This window comes from Oncorhynchus mykiss, chromosome 17, assembly GCF_057628025.1.
Source record: "Oncorhynchus mykiss isolate SJ-2025 chromosome 17, ASM5762802v1, whole genome shotgun sequence".
Lineage (NCBI taxonomy): Eukaryota > Metazoa > Chordata > Actinopteri > Salmoniformes > Salmonidae > Oncorhynchus > Oncorhynchus mykiss.
Genome location: NC_143038.1, coordinates 21,891,454 through 21,912,399, shown reverse-complemented (window position 1 = coordinate 21,912,399; position 20,946 = coordinate 21,891,454). Strand labels below are relative to the sequence as shown.

Sequence of the window (20,946 nt, the reverse complement as noted above, 5' to 3'; positions counted from 1 at the left end):
CTGAGTTTAACTGTATTTGGTTAAGGTGTATGTAAACTTCCGACTTCAACTGTATCTAATTAAGATATTAGTATTTTATTTTTCATATTTCTTTATTTTTATTTTTTACAAATGTTAGAATTTTATTTACACTGACATTACAGAGTATTTTGTTTAGATAGTTGACACATTTGTTTTTTTACAATTTGCAAACTATATAGTAAGACAGGTTAGATTTTTTTCTATTTGCTTGGATTGGTGGCCATTTTTTCCTCTCTTTTGTGTTTTTCCAGCGATTGTATTTTGAAATATTCCGATAGGCCTAGATGCTTTTCACTGATGGCTGCAAATCAGCTTTTTCTGAAATGCTGCACGCTGCCCAAATTGGGGGCTTCCCGACTGTAGGCTTTAAACTGATTTAAAACAATCCACCGCAAAAAAAATGTAAATATGCTATAGACTGGACTCCGGAGTAATCATATATTGTTGGCAAGTTGATTTCAACTAACTTTAAGGGAAGCCTAGCCTATTGGACCAGCCACCTATGGTTATAGGAGCAGTATTTATTACATTTTAAATCTGTGTGACAATTTGGTCGGTATAACTGCTAGCTTTGCTTGCAAGCTGAGCCAGTCTTCAATCCAAAAGGGATGCTAACAGCACCAGTTCACACCTAATGCTGAATAAATACTACCTCTTCAAGCTAGTTGGGTAGTGTAGTGAAATTCTAGCTAATTAATGAGTTTTCAAGACAGTTGTTGTTCTGCCGTGATTAGTTCAACATGTTCTGCAGCTGACAGCTCTACCTGCCTACGACGTTATCGCTTTGGCAAAATGTTACAAAGTAGTGAGCCACACCAGTGCCAGCTATCAAAGTCATATGTCAATTTCTTGAGAATCAGTCTTATAACTTTGGTGCAATACTCCTGAGACTCAGAGTGAATACGGGCTCTGAACATTGAACCCAATACAGAAAGATTTTCATCAAACGTTTGTCCCAAACCACAGGGTCTGTTTGTGTTGACTTTCTCTTGAATGCTGTGTCTGTCTGGGGTTGGGGGAGAAAAGATGTTGTTAGGAGAAACAGGATAAGAGCTATTGATGTTCCTGAGACCCCTTCAGACCACACATGCACACATACACACAAGCATGCACACGTGCACACATACACACACACACACACACACACATAAACGCACACACACACGCACACACAAACACACACGCACGCAACTGAGTGTGTTGTGTAATCAAGCAGTTTGGGGCAGGTCTCTGGTCTGTCGCTAGCATCTGCTCAGTCTGTGGGGAATGGAGATAGATAACCACATACCACAGTCTCTTTGGTTGCATTTAGACAGGCAGCCCAATTCAGATCTTTTTTTCACTAATTGGTCTTTTGAACAATCAGATCAGTTCTGAAAAATATCTGATGTGAAAAGGTCTGATGTGATTGGTCAAAAGTCCAATTAGTGACTGCCTGTCTAAACACAGCCTTAGTCTGATTTCAATGCTGTCGCCCCTCAAATTATTTTCAATTATGTACTAACTATTGAGAATCACCACAAGGTTCTGTTTTCTATAATGACAACAAACATCATTATTCATCAATCAATAGTGTTGGTTGTAAATGAATACCAGCAACCCATTAGAACATATCCCTCAATCACTGTCAAATCTTGTTTAGACAGGAAGTACATTCCATATTCAACACTGATTGAAAATGTATGTACCTAGTCTAAAAAGGCCTAGAACTTTGGGTAGAAATGTCCTTTCTTCTAGAAACTAGATAACCTAAACCTTAAAGCCAGACTCTGTGGGGCCATACTTGAGAACATTAGAAAGAGTGTAACTTTAAATTGTTCCTCCGTCTCAGAATGCGCATCAGACAATTAAAATTGTTGATTTACTTGCACATGATAGAACACTCCATTGTAGCTGGTCCCATCAGATAACCTGGCACACATCGTGGCTTTGTTTCAGTTAGGTTTATCTTGTTCTTGATACAATGCTTTGTTTGAGGTATTTTGACTGATGTCATGTCTATGCTAATATGTCTAAAATTTGCTAGCCAGCTAACCAACAACTTTAACGATGTATTTGATAGACAACATGGGCTCATTGTGCAACTTTATGTATGTATTCAATAAACCAGCGCATGTGACAAAAAAATGTATATGTGACATAAATAAAATTATAATAATTGACATCAAACATCATTATTTGATATCCTCTCTACTAAATGAAGTGATTTCGCAAGACGTTCATGCGCTAATGAGCCGGTATTTAAAACAACTTTATGTACACAACTAAGATTAATGGACTGACAAGCTTCTTTTGTTTTCTGCTGCCGATGAAAACCATTGAAATTTCAAAAAACGAGCAACAAAAAATGAAAGGAATGGAAGGACAGACAACAAAAGACATTGAAGGCTGCAGGCAAACCCTATTTTAATCATAAGGGTCAAGAAAAAGTATCACAGGCATCAGTTTAGTTTTGAAGCTTAATGAGATATTAGTGCCTGACTAGTACATGAACCCGGGTCTTTGTGACTGTCAAAAGTGGGATGGCGCGATGATGTGAACATCGTCAAAACTGTCAAGGCTCTTGGGGAAATGTGTTGATTGACAGACACAGGGACTGAGGTTCTGGTCAGGCAGTAATAATACTGTCACGTCTAATCCCGCACCCCCTATCGCGACGTCGCCGGTCTACTAACCACCGGTCCTTAAACCCATCATTAGGTACACCTGGCAACCCTGTGTCTGTTCACACGGCTATGCTTTATCTTGGCCAGGACGCAGTTGTAAATGAGAACTTGTTCTCAACTAGCCTACCTGGTTAAAAAAAAGGTGAAATAAAATAAACACAAATAAAGTCATACCACAGATTATCAATTGGATTGAGGTCTGGGCTTTGACTAGGCCATTCCAAGACATTTAAATGTTTCCCCTTAAACCACTCGAGTGTTGCTTTAGCAGTATGCTTAGGGTTATTGTCCTGATGGAAGGTGAACCTCCATCCCAGTCTCAAATCTCTTGAAGACAGAAACAGGTTTCCCTCAAGAATTTCCTTGTAATTAGCGCCATCAATCATTCCTTCAATTCTGACAAGTTTCCCAGTCCCTGCCGATGAAAAACGTACCCACAGTATGATGCTGCTACCAACATGCTTCACTGTGGGGATGGTGCTCTCGGGGTGATGAGATGTGTTGGGTTTGTGCCAGACATAGCATTTTCATTGATGGCCAAAAAGCAACATTTTAGTCTCATCTAACCAGAGTACCTTCTTCCATATGTTTGGGGAGTTTCCCACATGCCTTTTGGCGAACACTAAACATGTTTGCATATTTTTTTCATTAAGCAATAGCTTTTTTCTGGCCACTCTTCCATAAAGCCCAGCTCTGTGGAGTGTACGGCTTAAAGTGGTCCTATGGACAGAAAGTCCAATCTCCGCTGTGGTGCTTTGCAGCTCCTTCAGGGTTATCTTTGGTCTCTTTGTTGCCTCGCTGATTAATGCCCTCCTTGCCTGGTCTGTGAGTTTGTTGTGGTGCCATATTCTTTCCATTTCTTTAATAATGGACTGAATGGTTCTTCATGGGGTGTTCTAAGTTTCTGATATTTTTTATAACCCAACCCTGATCTGTACTTCTCCACAACTTTGACCCTGACCTGTTCGGAGAGCTCCTTGGTGTTCATTGTGCTTCTTGCTTGGTGTATATATATATATATAAGTTACAGTGAAGATGAGGCCTCAGTCTGATGTTCAAGAGATGGACATTGAGGAGGTCCAGGGAGAAGTCATGTAAGCCTGAGAGGAAGACAACCAAAGCTTTAGTTTCTAGATTATCATTTTACAGATGTATGTTGAACACATTTTTGGGAGATGCGATGGATCATTGGGGATCATTCAATATTCCCTTTCTTTGGTTGTTCAATGAAATCATCCCATGTGAAAAGTCAACTCATTTAATTAAAGTTCATTTCGTAACTAAATCATTTTCTAAAATTTCTACTGGAAGGGTAGAATTTTTTCTATTTGAAATTATGTCTACTTATGATAAGGTAAAAGGTTTATGTTTCTGTCTCCGTAAACATATCCAATGCAAAAAACATCTACATTTTAAATGGTATTAATATTAATTTGCATATATTTCCGTTAATTTCCATATATTTCCGTTAATTCCCACGGAAAGTTTCCACCTCCGTATATTCCCCAAAATGTGCAACCCTAACCAAGACAGTCGTGAAGAGGGCACGACAAATCCTATTCCCCCTCAGGAGACTGAAAAGATTTGTCATGGGTCCTCAGATCCTCAAAAACATCTACAGCTGCACCATGAGAGCATCCTGACTGGTTGCATCACTGCCTGGTATGGCAACTGCTCGGCTTCCGACCGCAAGGCACTACAGAGGATAATGCATACGGCCCAGTACATCACTGGGGCCAAGCTTCCTGCCATCCAGGACCTCTATACCAGGCGGTGTCAGAGGAAGGCCCTAAAAATTGTTCAAGACTCCAGCCACCCTAGTCATAGACTGTACTCTCTGCTACTGGATGGCAAACAGTACCGGAGCGCCAAGTCTAGGTCCAAAAGGCTTCTTAACAGCTTCTACCACCAAGCCATAAGACTCCTGAACATCTAATCAAATGGCTACCCAGACTATTTGCAAAGCCCGGGAGGCAGGGCTTTCTCCTATAGAGATCCATTTTTATGGAATGATCTGCCCATCCATGTGAGAGACTCGACATTTAAGTCTTTATTGAAGACTCATCTCTTCTGTATGTCCTATAATTGAGTGTAGTCTGGCCCAGGGGTGTGAAGGTGAACGGAAAGGAACTGGAGCGACGAACCACCCTTGCTGTCTCTGCCTGGCCAGTTCCCCTCTCTCTACTGGGATTTATCTGCCTCTAACTCTATTATGGGGGCTGAGTCACTGGCTTACTGGTGCTCTTCCATGCCATCCCTAGGAGGGGTGTGTCACTTGAGTGGGTTGAGTCTCTGACGTGGTCTTCCTGTCCGGGTTGGCGCCCCCCTCGGGTTCTTGACATGTGGGGAGATCTTTGTGGGCTATAACCACCAACTTACTACCCTGAGACAAGGCCTCTAGTGGTGTGAGGGCTGTGCTTTGGCAATGTGGGTGGCGTTATATCCTGCCTGGTTGGCCTCCTCCGGGTGTATAGTCGGACGGACCCCTCCTGTCTCAGCCTCCAGTATGCAATATTGTATGCAATAGTTTGTGCAATAGTTTGTGTCGGGGAGCTAGGGTCAGTCTGTTATATCTGGAGTATTTCTCCTGTCTTATCCAGTGTCCTGTGTGAACTTAAGTATGCTCCCTCTAATTCTCTCTCTCTTTCTCTTTCTCTTCTCTCAGAGGACTTGAGCCCTAGGACCATGCCTTAGGACTACCTGGCCTGATGACTCCTTGCTGTCCCCAGTAAACCTGGTCGTGCTGTTGCTCCAGTTTCAACTGTTCTGCCTGCGGCTATGGAACCCTGACCTGCTCACCGGACGTGCTACCTTGTCCCGGACTTGCTGTTTTCGACTCTCTTTACTTCACCTGCTGTCTCTAACTCTGAATGATCGGCTATGAAAAGCCAAATGACATTTACTCCTGAGCTGCTGACCTGACTGTGATTATTATAATTTGACCCTGCTGGTCATCTATGAACGTTTGAACATCTTGGCCATGTACTGTTATAATCTCCACCCGGCACACCCACAAGAGGACTGGCCACCCCTCTGGTTCCTCTCTAGGTTTCTTCCTAGGTTCCTGCCTTTCTAGGGAGTTTTTCCTAGCCACGTGCTTCTACATCTGCATTGCTTGCTGTATGGGGTTTATGCTGGGTTTCTGTATAGCACTTTGTGACATCGGCTGAAGTAAAAAGGGCTTTATAAATTAATTTGATTGATTGTGATGAGGAGCTGGGTTCCTATGAAGGCTTCATGGCTCTGTTCAGGGGGGTTTCGACCGTCCACCGGAGGGCAGAGAGCGGCAGCTCCCAGATTCTGTCCTCATGCGACCAGCTGGACTACACATCACCTCACTATAATGTGGCTCAAACTCTAAGGTGCATTACAAAAAAATCTCTCTCTGTCTCTCTCTCTGTTTGTCTGTCTTTTAGAGGGGTTCTGCACACTGCTTTTCACCAAATTTGATGGCAGGGCATTTGGTTGAAAAAAAAAACGTAGAATTGTATCGTAAATATTCTTTATATTATATTATATTATATTTATAATTTCAGCTGATGATCCTTGGAACATGCACACCATGTACAGTGGTTACTCCTTTAAAAGTTGCGAGCTTACACTGGACTTAGAGGTACTCAGCGTCACAGGGGAGTTGGAACCACAAGTGGGAGTTAGAGCACTCATTATGCATTTGGGTCCCAAGGTTTTTATATGACCAATCATATCGAGTAGTTCCAATGACGAATTTGACACATTTTTTTGTCATGAAGTTAATTCATGAAAATCGCTATTTAGCAAATTATCTGACTAGCTAACATTAGCCAGCTAGCTAGCTAGTGTTATGACATGTTTTAGGGACTCTTGAGAAAACCAACAACAGTGGATGTAAAGAATCTAGCTAGCTTAAATATGTACTGCAAATTGAATGCACAATTGTGTAAGCATGCCTTGCAATGCAGCTGAAGTAACATAGCTAGTTAGCTTACTTGCTTATTGTGTAGTGGAGGATAAAAATAACTGTATGCCTATGGATGTGTAGCTAACTACAGTATTTAGCCGATCTGTGTATGGACCCTAAAACGTTAGGTTCTGAACTAATATTCATACAAATCTATGAACCTCATCTATCATAGTTGTTGTATCAACTTCAAGTCTGAATGGCATTAATGAAGCCTATGGATAGAGTAGAATATAATAACTTTGTTGTGCCAAGGATGCAAGTCACACGTACTGTAGTTATTACAACACATGAGATACCCACATTGTAGCCTATACATTGAATATATTCACTGGTCTTGTACTCTTCCTTGGCAAATAAAGGTGCGGTTCTGGTATGACTCTCTGAGACATTCTTTTTCAGTCATATCAAACTCCATTATTTGAATGATGCTGTGTCTGCATGTATGTATTGGAGTTATACACTTCAACAGTGTTTACCACTCCTGCTCCTGGGACATCACTGATTCCACATTAGTCTATTGCATAGTTACAGAAACATGATTTAAGTAAAGGCTGATTTGTAATTCATATATACTTAAAAAAACAAATCATATCTAACTCCCTTCATCTGCATTAATCTGAGGACACAGGATAATATTTCAATGAGATACTTAATTTCAACCAGTGGAAAATGTGAAACGCTTTATTGAAAGAAGTTCATTATCCAGGTGTTATAAATACATAATACATGCATTATAATTATGATAATTGTAATATAATATTATAAATGCAAGTTCAATCTGTACTTCTATGCACATATGTTGTGCATTATAAAACGAGGAAGAAAGACGAGGTGGGGAGAGAGGTGTAGAAGACAGAAAGGGAAAGAGGTAAGAACAGAGGCAGACAGCATATGATTAATGAATTACAATGCTACCCTAATATTCTCTCAGTTCATCACAATTACAGTGTCTCTAGCAGTGTCTCCTAACCAGACTTCTGCCCCCAGTTGGCCCGAAGGTTATCTTAAGAGCAGGTGAGGCGATGACGGGACTGGCTTCCTCTCTCACATCAAACGTATCTGCAGACGAGAGACAGATGGATAGAGAGAGAGCCTGATTAAGCCTTGTTTTTTTTATTCTAACACGGTCAGTCATCATAATCATCAGGAGGTGAAATGCAAAACTGACCTTCGATCATTAACTCTGGGACTACTTTATGTACTTTATGCTGAAAAACAGACACATGAGGACAAACAATAGAAGATAATGTCATTAGAAGATACTGTATGTGACGCAGACACCTATCGGAGTGTACCTGAAACATTTAAATATAGAGGGCCATGTGTCTCACCACTTGGTTATTGCAAGGCTAACCCACAGGAAAATCCTGAATTGGCAGCAACAGATATCAACAGATAGTCCAGTGAAATGGCTGTGTTTATGTGGTGTAAATCTGAAATTTAGCTTTAGTTTTTTAATTAATGCATGTGAGACAGGTTCCATGTACAACAAGACAGACAGAGATGAAGAGAGAAAAGGAACACAGAACAGTTTAATTACCCCTGGTTATGGACACGTTGGCCAGCAATAATGCTTCCACGGCCTGTTCCTCGGACAGTGAACATCTGGCAATATCTACATTTTCAACCCCTTGATCAGCTCGCTCTCTGAAAGTAAAGAAAATAGCTTATTTTCTCTAGATATGAAAACAATAATTGAGATATGGCTGTTCAATCTAAAGCAGCAGATGTCATTTTCAGGATACGTCAATACAGCACAGAAAGCTTAACGCCAGACTGGTATTGTGGTTGTTCATTAGGCGATGGGAAATTTGCAATGATACCTGCACCATCTGCACGCTGCAAAGACTCCATAACTCTTCGCCATTGTACATGATTGCCCATTGCTCGGAGACTTCCTTTGATCATTCTAAAGCCCGCATGGGGCATCCTTGCCTTAATGGCGCTGACTTTCTGGTCTAACTCTTCATCTGACATATCAGAATAGCATTCCCTGGCAGACATATTGTGTTCTTTCATCCTTCTGTAAAAAAAGCTAACCGTTACACTGTCATCAAATATGATTATATATCGACTATGAAACATATGACCTTGCCTGCTTATGAGTTGCCATAAAAGAAAGTTAGATTAATTCAACTGAAAATGGCTAGAAAAGGCTTTCGTAGCTAAATGCTTTTGTTTAGCTTGAGAATAATAATTGCATGATTTATCAGTCTACAGTATGTATGTGTGTAATATAATAGAATGTTATGAACCGACACTGAATTGTAGGAGCTAACTACTAGCCATGTCAAAGTTGGACAGAAGACCGCCCAGTGCTGCTTACCTGAGATGCCATCATCACACAGTCCTTCTTCGTAGGTGTCTGCTATGACTTCCTTTATGTTGCAAAACGTTTGCTTTCAGAACAATTATTTTTGATTGAAATTAAAAAAAGTTTTGCTCTCGACAAAAGGACACAAATTTACCTCCATGCATATAACAATTTGCCTGTGCTCTGTACCAGAGCGCAGAATAATTAATTCACGAGCTCTCAACACCGGTTGAATATGGCCGGTGTCAGTAAACGTTGGCAAAAAAAGCATCATTAAATTGTTTCCAGCAGCACAATTACAGTCACCAAAGCTCTGGTTAACACGAAAACAGAGTGCTCTCATTTGTGTCTGGAAGTAGCTAGCAAGCTAGCCAACATTAGCTTGCGTGCTTGACTGCTGTTGTAAGACCAGAACGCTCAAATCAACCCTACTCCTCGGCCCGAACATCCGGTGTGCACTCCGAGAGCAAACGCTCTGAATTCACAAACTGACAACACTGAATTTATGAGGGTTACGTTGTACAGCGCCATATTTTCTGTTCCATCCCAGCGGAAACCCAGAGGGTTTTTCATTTTTCATGGAATAGAAACACCATAATATTAATATTCTTACAGAAAAATCCTCCAATCCTGTAGCCATTTATTCCCTTCCATCCTAACGGAAACCCTGAGGGTTTTGCTTTTCTCTGAATAGAAACACCATAATATTAATCAAATTAATTAAGCAACATTTCTTAAAATCAATCCCATATACTATGTTATTACAAAATAAGGTTTTAAATTCTCTGGTAATGCCAATACGGTATACTACCAAATGTTTCTCAAAAATGCCATCTGGTGGTCAAACTAGAAATAACTTGCAGTAACAGAAAAAATGGCTGAAAATTAAATGACGTGCACAGAATGCTGTGGCAGTACGCAAGGTGTGCCGCAATATAATGCAACTTTTAAAGGAGGAACCACTGTAGAGCTGCTGCCAGTATGAGGGATGGAAGTAGAGCTAGACCTCAAGCTCCCTCATTCGCAAGCCACTACCCCAGGGCATACGAGTGTCCTCTTCCAGTAAAGACAGACAAATACAGAGATCTGATGACCACGCTGGACTACCTGCCAGCTGCTGCACATCTTTTTACGAGTCACTACAATGTGAAGCTTCCCCGGAGGAATAGGCAAGCGCAGGTTGTGTGCATTATTTTCTACAGTGACAGTGTGTTTAGCCAACCTTCATGTATAACATTCTATCTCCATAGCAGAGGTCCATATTCATTCCAAATATGTTGCATTCATTTAATAGCATTGGTGTAGGCAAACTTGCCTTTCAAGCCGTCAACTTGTCGTTCTTTGACAAGACTAAGTCTTGTTCAATGTGAGTTTTGTGACCTCTTACTCTGAATTGCATAATGTCTGCCGTCACACTCCTTTCTGTTTGTTTTGAGCTGGACTCATTGATTGCAGAAGTTGGAACACGTGTGTGTATTGGGTATATATTATTTGTATTGCCTGGCAGGTTGTCCTTTTATAAGAGGACAGCCAGCGTTCGCCTCCCCCTGCTGTCGCTGGTGGATTGAGACGCAGCCCATGCTTAAATTGACAGATTTGGATGGGGATTTTTTAAATATCTTACTTAGATTGACGCACAGGTGCATCAATCAGACTTGCTTTTAAATGAATAATAATAACAATGTTAGCTCCCAGCATATTCATGCAGTGTAGTAAAGACATGATTTGGCAATATGTTCATTGTTGTTTAACTAGCTAGCGTTAGCTGGCTGGCTCGTTGGCTAACGTTACATGACGTGTGATTTTACACGTTGTTTACCTAGCTAGGTTCATTGTTTACCTAGCTAGCTAGCTACATGTCTTAAGCTAAAGTGTACTGTTAGCTAGCTAGCTAACGTTAGCTGACATTATTATTCGTATCCCGGAGCCTTTTGCTTTTCTAGTTACAGCCTTATGTTAGCTTGCTAACATTGAACCTGATTGGTTAGCATATTCATGCAGTGTATTAACAACGTGATTTGGCACTATTTTCATTGTTGTTTAACTATCTAACATTAGCTGGCTGGCTCGTTAGCTAACATTACATGGCGTATGTGATTTTACATTTTTTTTACCTAGCTAGGTTCATTGTTTACCTAGCTAGCTACATGTCTTAAGCTAAAGTGTACATCACGTGTTGAATATGGCCGGTGTCAGTAAACATCTGCAAAGAAGTGTAATGAAATTGTTGCCAGCAGGGCTGGTTCGGCTGTTTTCATGTTATCCATACAGTGGGTAAACAAATCATCGGCCAGAGCATCAAGTGTGGACTCTGACCGCTCCGAGGGCGAAACAAGATGGGTGGGGCTGAAGATTAAGAGGGTGTGAACAATGCTGAATAGGTGTAGACAAAGAGGAGCTCTTCAATAGATACCAAAACATTCAAGGCCATTTTCTCAAAAGTGAGTTTACAAGTTTATCAACTTTCAAAGCAGAATTACTTTCCCATGGTTCCTCATAATGAGGAACCAGTATGATATACCATTTTGTAGCTCTGAGTCTCTACTTTTATCCAATGGAAGAAAAAAAACAATTTCAAATAAATACATTTGATTGTTTGGCCACACAGAGGGCCAGAGATAAGACACTGTGATAATCTGAAGTACCCAATTGTATAAAATGTAATCTTATAAAATTCCCCCCCAAACTTGAAAGTTTCTAAACTCTGGTAGTTTCCAAAAATATTCTCTTCCTTTGCAACACTAGGTATGAGGAACTGATATCCAGGAAAGATTGGTCTCTGACCTGACAGATCTCAGGTGCAATAAAAGCTCCAGGAGCAACATAAGCCCAAGAACTAGAGAACCCAAGGAATTAGAGAAGCCCAAGGAGCTAAAGAGGATTATAGAGTGGCTACCCAACACCAACTTAGGCTGGACGGTATTTGGACCAGTCAGGAGGAAAATCACCTCCTTGAAGAAAATTGAGCTGTTCGGCGAGACATGGTGTTTCTCAGCGGGAAAGAACAACCTCATAGCTCTACATAATAACATGGTTGGACAAATTGTCAGCTTCATGAATAATGATGTAGAAGCCTATCAGAGGTGCAGGGTCTTCTGGTTGTTACTCAAAATTTTGGATGACACAGAGCGGCGGATCAGTTTTGTGAAATAAGTTACCGAAGAGATCAGATGGGAGGCTTTGTGACCTCCAGACTTGCAGCCAGAGGACTACGTTAGGAGCTTCAGTCCATCTGATGAGCTCAAGACAAGGCTGCAGATGCCCCTGGACCATGAAGGTTCAGATAGCAGATCATCAGATGAAGGCTGTCAAAAAGCCCAGGTCAAAGAGGTGGGTGATACATATCTTCTCGACAGCAGTGGCAAGACCAATGGCTAATTCATGTCTGATCAATTGCCATCAATTCTTATTTGGCCTACTTCCATAGCCATTTCTGCTCCGTCTTTTCTCCATTTCCTCTCCATTTTCTCCATTTCTTCTCTCTCCTTTTCTCAAATAAATGAATTTTCTTTTACACAGACCCTGTCCATCTGTCATACTTTGTCAAAACATACATTTTATTCTGCTTTACTCTGCACTTTCTGCTTTACTCTGCACTTTAGGTGCTTTATTCTGCACTTTAGGTGTAGCCTAAATGAAACATCACACTGGTCCTCGAGGGTTGTAATGAGGCATATCTGGTTCAATATAAGCCTACCTTCGTACTCTAAACAGGACAGTGTTTGGTAGGGGGTTGTGGCCCCTAAGCACTGGTCTGAGGCCAGTTTGATGTTTTCATAAACAGCAACCAAGCAGACAATTTAGGGTTTAAAATCAGTCTTTGATTCCTGGTTTGGCATAACTGCTCTCAGTCCCTGAGCTTAATAGACAACTCACTTTTAAGTGTATTCATGCTAATTACATAGTGGTTAATAAACACAGGCACACGCACACACCCATTAATACATGCATGCACACACGCGCATACACACACACCCCACTTTAAGGTTTCGAGGTCATCTCTTCTACCTCTCTCTGAAATGCATAGGTTCTAATCAAAATGTTGGACAAAAGGGTGCAGAGTAGGTCAGTGGTGGTATATGTCAGTGGAGGGCATGTCGGTTATTGACATAGCTGCCATCTTGCCTCTGCTGTTCCGTGAGCCGGAATCGACTGTGGATTCCTACTTTGCTCAGAAACATGAGCCCTGAAGAATCTGCCACCAGAGACAAAGAGTGAGAGAGAGAGAAAAAGCAGGGGGTATTTTCCCTACATTGCTGTCATTTGGATACATATCCATATCAAGTGACTTTACATATCTGCTCAAATATTTTTTTACTTAACCTCTGCGAACAGGAGGGGATGCTTCCCAGAGCTGCAAATGGGATCCTGACATGCGAAAGTCAGAGCGGATCTCCACCGGGTGTTGTTTTTTTGTATGTTTAGGGCTGTATCTGTGGAGCTATGCTTGTAACTCAAATCTTAGCTCAAATCTCCCTTTGACATCGTTGGAATATTTATGTGAAAGTGTGACTTGTCACATTCCTCGTCAGAGTCCCTGTGCGGCCTCCTGGTGTTAATGGCAGAGATTAAAGGGGCGGGCGAAGGAGAGGTGAGAGCTGATCCCAGAGCAGACTAGAACTGCTGGCTGGGAGCAACAGCGGCAACAACATGGCCGCTGGGCAGCCCTTTGGGAGGAGACCATAGAGTTAGATAGAGGGCCCACTGGCAAAGACATAGGAGCCCACTGGCAAAGACATAGGAGCCCACTGACCATCTCACTGACCATCTACATCTGACATCTGAGCTACATCTGACCTACAATTTAATCAACTTTATTGACACCCAAGTGTGAATATTGGGTTTGTCACACACAGGGTTGTGGCTAGAAGGGATGCAGCTTATGTCAAAAGTGATATCAAACGAGATCAAAGAGTTTGGATTTTGATTGCAGTAATTGTAATATTTTTCACAAAATGTAAACAAAATATTGTAATATTTTTCACAAAATGTAGTTGTACATTTTCTCTGATTTCTATTTATTTTTTTATTTTATTTTGCAACTTCAACCGGGCCAAGATAAAGCAAAGCAGTGTGACACAAACAACAACACAGAGTTACACATGGAGTAAACAATAAACAAGCCAGTAACACAATAAACAAATCAATGACACAGTAAAAAAAAGAAAGTCCATATACAGTGTGTGCAAAAGGCATGAGGAGGTAGGCAATAAATAGGCCATTGGAGCTAACAGTCACAATTTAGCAGATTAACACTGGAGTGATAAATGAGCAGATGATGATGTGCAAGTAGAGATACTGGCGTGCAAAAGAGCAGAAAAGTAAATCAAATAAAAACAGCATGGGGATGAGGTAGGTAGATTGGGTGGGCTTTTTACAGATGGACTATGTACAGCTGCAGCGATCGGTTAGCTGCTCAGCTAGTTGATGTTTAAAGTTGGTGAGGGAAATAAAAGTCTCCAACTTCAGCGATTTTTGCAGAGAACTGGAAGGAAAGGCGGCCAAATGAGGTGTTGGCTTTGGGATGATCAGTGAGATATACCTGCTGGAACGTGTGCTATGGGTGGGTGTTGTGAACTGAGATAAGGTGGAGCTTTACCTAGCATAGACTTATAGATGACCTGGAGCCAGTGGGTCTGGCGACGAATAGCGAGGGCCAGCCGACTAGAGCATACAGGTCGCAGTGGTGGGTGGTAATAAGGTGATTTGGTAACAAAACGGATGGCACTGTGATAGACTGCATCCAGTTTGCTGAGTAGAGTGTTGGAAGCTATTTTGTAGATGACATCGCCAAAGTCGAGGATCGGTAGGATAGTCAGTTTTACGAGGGTATGTTTGGCGGCGTGAGTGAAGGAGGTTTTGTTGCGAAATAGGAATCCGATTCTAGATTTAATTTTGGATTGGAGATGTTTAATATGAGTCTGGAAGGAGAGTTTACAGTCTAGCCAGACACCTAGTTATTTGTAGTTGTCCACATATTCTAAGTCAGAACCGTCCAGAGTAGTGATGCTAGTCGGGCGGGCGGGTGCGGGCAGCGAACGATTGAAATGCATGCATTTAGTTTTACTGACGTTTAAGAGCAGTTGGAGGCCACGGAAGGAGTGTTGTATGGCACTGAAGCTCGTTTGGAGGTTACTGGAATTGTGCTAGCCCCCGGGCAATCCCCCGATTGCTCAGTTTGGCCGGGGGGCCAGTTCTAGGAAGTGTCTTGGTGGTTCCAAACGTCTTCCATTTTAGAATGATGGAGGCCACTGTGTTCATGGGGACCGTCAATTCAGCAGACATTTTTTGGTACCCTTCCCTAGATCTGTGCCTCGACACAATCCTGCCTCAGAACTCTACGGACAATTCCTTCCACCTCATGGCCTGGTTTTTGCCCTGACATGCACTGTCAACTGTGGCACCTTATATAGACAGGTGTGTGCCTTTCCAAATAATGTCCATTCAATTGAATTTACCACAGGTGGACCACAATCAAGTTGTAGAAACATTTCCTGGATGATCAATGGGAAACAGAATGCACCTGAGCTCAATTTTGAGTCTTAGAGTAAGTTTTCAGACCCCTTGCTATATCTAAATAATGTATTTCTGTTTTTAACATTTAATACATTTGCAAACGTTTCTTAAAGCCTATTTTTGCTTTGTCATTATGGAGTATTGTGTGTAGATTCATGAGGATTTTTTTTATTTAATCCATTTTAGAATAAGGTTGTAATGTAACAAAATGTGGAAAAAGGGAAGGTCTGAATACTTTCCAAATACACTGTATAGCATTTGCGAAGTCATCAACAGCTGTTGTTTTGTCCTCTCTTTTCCTCTCTCACACCTCCTTGCTCCTCTCTCCTCCATACTCCTCTTCTTTTTTTCCTATTCCTCCTGTCTCCTCCCTTCTTTTCTTTTCCTCCCGTCTGCTCCTCTCTCACCTTCACCCCACTACTCCTCTTTCTTCCTCTCTTCTCCTTTCTCTCCTCAATCATACCTCCATACTCCTCCTCTCTCTCACAACTAACATTAAAAACTGATGGTAATTGATATTCTTACCTCGCAACAAGTTGACAGCTATCGATATGAAAAGAACATTTGGCGGCAGACTTTGCTTCTTTCTTCAATATCTATATCTATATAGTATCTATATCCACAGCAAAACGAGTCCTATATCGACCTAACCTGAAAGGCCGCTCAGCAAGGAGGAAGCCACAGCTCCAAAACCCCCCTAAAAAGCCAGACTACGGTTTGCAACTGCACATGGGGACAAAGATCGTACTTTTTGGAGAAATGTCCTCTGGTCTGATTAAACAAAAGTATAACTGTTTGGCCATAATGACCATCATTATGTTTGGAGGAAAAAGGGGGAGGCTTGCAAGCCGAAGAACACGCAAGTGGGTCATCCAAATGGACAATGATCCCAGGCATACTTCCAAAGTTGTGGCAAAATGGCTTAATTGAGGACAGGAAGTCATGGTATTGGAGTGGCCATCACAAAGCCCTGACGTCAATCCTAGAGAACATTTGTGGGCAGAACTGAAAAATGTGCGTGTGCGAGCAACGAGGCATACACACCTTACTAAGTTACACCAGCTCTGTCAGGAGGAATGGGCCAAAATTCACCCATCTTTTTGTGGGAAGCTTGTGGAAGGCTACACGAAACGTTTGACCCAAGTTAAACAATTTAACGGCAATGCTACCAAATACTAATTGAGTGTATGTAAACCTTCGACCCACTGGGAATGTGATGAAAGATATTAAAGCAGAAAGAAATCGTTCTCTCTACTATTATTCTAACATGTCACATTCTTATGATCCTAACTGACCTAAGACAGGGAATTTTTACTTGGATTAAATGTCATGAATTGTGAAAAACTGGGTTTAAATGTATTTGGCTAAGGTGTATGTAAACTTCCGACTTCAACTGTATAAGAATCTTGTAAAATCCTTCTGCATCTTTCCCATATGGATAGCTGCATCTCTTCTAACCATAATCACACACACCAATTTTCAGTATTGTTTTTTGTCTTCAAATGGGTATCTCTTGAGCATCTCAATATTCTCGAGTGGTGTCTTCTCCTAGTCTCTTTTCCTTTATCTGGGATGTAAAACTGGGCAGGTGATAGCAGTTTCCAGTAGGCATCAGCCAAATTGCTTTGACTTTCTTTAGTTTTCAGGTCATTGTAGGATAAAGAGAGATGAATAGGGGACGAATAAAACATTTTGGATTATGGATATTCCGTGTTTTACAAAGCAACACAAAGGAACCAGGATTCAAAGCAAGGGCAAGTTTCACAGAGAGAGATAAAAAAAAACACAGCTTTGCCAAGTTTGTCTGCAAGTCCCAGACCCTTGCTTACCCAGCATTCTTATGACCACCGAAGCAAACCACCTCAGGGCCAATACTAGAGAGTGTGTTTTGTGTCCATTCAAAGCGCTTCCAATATTGCAGACACCCATGTAAAATTCTAATCATCATTGCCATCATTTTGCTCCGCTTGCAGCCCGTAATTTGGATTGAGATATTGCTGATGAAAGAAAAGGAGAAAACGGGAGTACAGAGTGCGGGCGGGAAAGATAAGTACGGATGGAGAGATAAGAAACAGAAGGATGAGGCAGGGGCAGGTGAGGCTGAAAGGCTTTGTGTTCAGGTAGGGCACAGCGGCAGTTGAAAGAGTACAATCTCTCTAATTTCATACCTGCGGACAGGTGCTTGGCAAGACATAGTGTGTGTGTGTGTGTGTGTGTGTGTGTGTGTGTATGTGTGTATGTGTGTATGTGTGTATGTGTGTATGTGTGTATGTGTGTGTGTGTGTGTGTGTGTGTGTGTGTGTGTGTGTGTGTGTGTGTGTGTGTGTGTGTGGAAGAGAGGGAGGGATGGGTGGAAGAAGGGGAAGGACCTTCCGAGAGGATTTAAAGAAGGTCACAATATACCTCCTCTTTCCCTCGCTCTTTTCCCCCTCCACTGATCTGGAAACGATAGATTTTCATTCTTTCTGCTTTCACTCCTAAAGGGGGGAAGTGGTGTTAGATTACCAGGGCTAGTCTGTTGTAAAATGAGGATACAGAATGTTTTTGTGATTTGAATTAAACAAAACCTCTTGTTGTTGCCAAGCCACCTGAATTATATGCTTAAATGTGTTTGTTTTACTCATGAGTTGTGGTTTGCTCTTTCGTTTTACGACATTCACATTGTGTTTTCTTTTTATCAAGATCTGAAAGTCACCCCAATGTGATGAATGTCTGTGGCACTTTGATGTGGACAAATACACTATTGGGGCTTAGGCAGTATCTGAACTGTTTGAAACATCTACCAATCATTTAAAAATGTTCTTCCACATCCAAGATGCTGATAAATTAATGGTAGTTGTTTTTGACATCCTCCTTGATGATTATCTCCAAATGATCTATGCTCTTGTCTGCTGTGATGGTGTTTTTGTTTAACAGGCCTCTTCCCAAGACTCTTAACTCACCCTCTGGTCTACTCAGCTCTAATCATTGCTCTAGTCACTGCATCCGTTATATCTTCACCCTGTTCATGAAAACAATAGGCATCCTATTTCATGGCTTTATCACACTACAGTTAGGTAACCATCGCCATACTTTTGACTTTTTTATCGCGTTCGACACTGTATATTTACGACCCGAGTCCCTTCATGATTTATCTACTGTACAGGAATAACAGCCGAGCGCTGTGAGGTGGAGACCCCAGATGTTATTTACTACAACATTTTACCCCTGAGTCACCAAGCCATGATATGGGGCAGAAAGCATGCAGGAATGAAATTACATATAACATTTTGTGATACTTCAATAGAATGGACTCCCCTTTTGGATAGGTTTACCACTTTCTCCATGGAGTTTCTCTCTTTAGAAACGACTCGAGGAATAATTGTAAAAACAGCACCGGACGAGGAACAAGTGAAAAGAGGAGATGGCATGTTGGCTCCTGTGTTCATCTTGAAGTTGGGTTGCGAAAAAAATAGCTTTAATTACCTACTGTGATGCGGTTTGTGGAAGAATTTGGTTCTTCTAAGTATTCTTTTATTTTTTTTTACGAGGAAATGATCGACTGTATTCTATTTGCATAAAGAAGCTGTTCATTTTCAGATGGTGTAAAAAAAAAATCCCCTCATGAGGATAGGGTTTGATTACATGTTAACCATGGATATTCACACAAAGTGAGGAAAGTTGAAGAAATGCTGGAGGTTATTAATTTTCAATGGTAGGAGGTGAAGTGATCAATGTGACCATAGGTTATACCATTCTGGCTGGCGGACCACGGCAAAAAAGTTTAGGAAAGTTATGTTATTGAATTTCAAATCCTGAACAGGAAATTCACACAATCGTCAATTAATAACTTCTTAGATGTAAGGTTCCCTTTTTAGGGGACCTGCGTGGTCCTGGTACTGGTTCCGACTGACATCTTCACTTATAAATAGATATGTGGATACCGTAAATCGAAATGGCTTGCATTGAGTGACAGCCCTGGTTCCTCCCATCTACTGTATCTCTGAACACCATCCAGTTTTGATATCTATTTGCCATATATTTTTCAACTGTGCTCTGATGTTTCACAAAAGTTCTGAACCTTTCCATTCTCATAGATTCTACATATTGTAAATTAAAGAAACAATTTTGTTTATGCACCTTTAATTTTTTTTATTTTGAGTGTTTAGCTTTTGACAGAAAAATGCATTGAAAATATAGGGAGCGTTACTTTATTCATCTGAACGGCGATCAGCGTTTACCCACATGTCTGTTTTACCACTACAACACTGGATCCAGCTATATGCCACAATACAGAATGAATGGAAAAGGTAAGCACCATGTAATGTCCACATTTTATTTGGTGCTCATCCTTTCTATTCATTTTTGGCAAGGATCCTTGATCTAAACATTAGATGACTTTTGAGATCTGTATACATCTGTCCAACTTTGGTGTTGGAGTGAAGTGCCCTTTAATCCCCTGGGAAAAAGTGAATAACTCACATGCATCTCAAGTTAGGATTTCACCCTGTACATCCATATGAGCTCACTATCCAAACAGCCTGTCTTCTCAGCTGACCATGGCTGCTTATGGTGGTGGTGTGTAATAGCCTATGTAGGAGTGGCTTCACTGTGAGAAAACCCCCAACTGAACCAGTCAAGCGAGATCAAAAGGAAGGACAGCGGGCCCGGCTGGGGATAGATTGGGGGGAGAGGGGGATGGGGGTATTAATTGTCTGCCTTGTACAACACACAGGTGGTTGATCCCCGGGCTTAAGGACCTTCGTTTCCAGGGAGATATAGGACAGTTGGGTTCAGGTTAAGGGCAGGGCAGGTAGATAACAATATCAAAACAAAACAATGAAATACAACAAAATTAATAAACACAAACACAACTCTCACATATCACCTCCCTTAAACTTGATCGAAATTGTCAATGGAGACCAGCGAGTCTAACTTCAAGGTGGCTTGAAGGCTAGTCCATGAGCTGTGGGCATACAAACTAAAAGCATTTTCCCCAGCTCAGTGGAGAACCGCAGGTCTGAAAATTGTTGGATCTCAAATGAATACATGAGGTGAGGTAGCGGGGAACTGAACTTCTGGAGAGAGTTTGCTGCACTGAAAGTAAAGGGGCTGAATAATTTTGCACGCCCAATTTTTCAGTTTTTGATTTGTTAAAAAAGTTTGAAATATCCAGTAAATGTCGTTCCACTTCATGATTGTGTCCCACTTGTTGTTGATTCTTCACAAAAAATACAGTTTTATATCTTTATGTTTGAAGCCTGAAATGTGGCAAAAGGCCGCAAAGTTCAAGGGGGCCGAATACTTTCGCAAGGCACTGTATATCGTCATAACCTGAAAGGCCGCTCAGCAAGGAAGAAGCTACTGCTCCAAAACTGCCATAAAAAAGCCAGACTACGGTTTGCACCTGCACATGGGGACAAATATCATACTTTTTGGAGAAATGTCCTTTGGTCTGAAGAAACAAAAATAGGCCATAATGACCATCGTTATGTTTTGGAGGAAAA

At 41.4% G+C, this 20,946-nt stretch overlaps 2 long non-coding RNA genes across 2 annotated transcripts in view; one reads left to right on the top strand and one right to left on the bottom strand.

The window, feature by feature from the left end:
• LOC149975863 (uncharacterized) overlaps positions 1-7,006 on the top strand; it is a 56,377-nt gene extending 49,371 nt beyond the window's left edge. Inside the window, exon 3 of the long non-coding RNA XR_016487810.1 lies at positions 5,353-7,006. This is a non-coding gene — a long non-coding RNA (uncharacterized LOC149975863). The remainder of the gene's footprint in view (positions 1-5,352) is intronic.
• Positions 1-20,946, bottom strand: part of LOC149975859 (uncharacterized) — a 944,026-nt gene that overhangs the window by 159,802 nt on the left and 763,278 nt on the right. The window lies entirely within an intron of this gene.